Here is a 1235-nt window from a genome sequence, read left to right as displayed (position 1 = left end):
TTTACTGATTTTAACTTTTAATTGAACTCCAAACTCATAGCGCTCAGAATTGAAACAAACGCATGGTATGAGGAATCAAGTTCAAACCCCATACCACCCAGGTATGATTCCTGATTCCAAACCCATATACGTGCACGAAACAAACGCCCCCTAATGTATAGAGTTCACTCAGTTCAGGGGTTCACCATAGAATTTAAAAATGTAAGGGTATAACATAGAAACCAAAAAACTCGAGGGTATACCATAGAATTTCCCTAAATTTTTTGACGGGTTTGAGTCTCATACTGAATGTGTTTTGGTGAAAGAGTCTCAATTATCAAGTGCTCTATTCGATGAATTGCCGCTTCCAAAATTACTGAGGTCGAGTCCATTCAAGGTGTGATTATGAGCTTGAGCCGGCTATCCAGAAAGTCCAGGATGATCATTTCACACACAAACAACTGTGTGCGAAATTGTGTACTTTAGAGGGATCACACCTCCGTGACTTAGTCATCATCTTCGCGAATAGAATGCGCTTCTCCACAATTCTAGGTTCGCTCTTTAATGGTTGCCAACTTTCTGAGAAATTACCTCACCAAGTCGATGAATCCTTCGGAAATTCGTACTTTGAATGCCCATGTTCTCGGGTGACCTTTAACCCTTTGATAACCTTGAATACAAACCATTCCATTAGTTCCATTGTCAATGTTCTATCACCTTTAATGTTGAGTGATGTAGACTGGTTTATGGGTTCGTCTTTATCTCGAATTTTGGGAGTTCAGGCTAATAATACAAGTCTTTGAATCAGTTGTCAATCGGAAAACATTCTCTACTTTTAAAGAATTATATAGTTGGGGTATACATTCTTCGTATTGCCATTGGGCATGGTTGGAACTTCCATTAGGAGCAGAAAATTTTCTGGCTCGTCTTGGCCGTGCTTATAACTCTAGTGATTATCTGACATCTTGCATTTTTATCTATGATCCTGGAGATTTTTTATTCAGTGCAACATCTTCAGGCCTTGGTTTTTGCTCCAGATATAATAGTCGTGCTTACATGATTGTTGACCCCTTTGGTGACCTACATACCTTTGATCCCAGAGGTAATGTTAATTCATCTTGTGGTTGCAAACTTTGGCAAGTAGGTCAGTTGCAGTTGCTCTTGTTCTCTGATAGTATGCTATGTTTTATAATTGCTCTCTATGACTTGGTAAATAATAAAATTCATGCATTTATCTCTTTGCCAAAATGGAATAC

This window comes from Silene latifolia, chromosome 10 (assembly GCF_048544455.1).
Source record: "Silene latifolia isolate original U9 population chromosome 10, ASM4854445v1, whole genome shotgun sequence".
Lineage (NCBI taxonomy): Eukaryota > Viridiplantae > Streptophyta > Magnoliopsida > Caryophyllales > Caryophyllaceae > Silene > Silene latifolia.
This window is presented reverse-complemented; position numbering follows the sequence as displayed.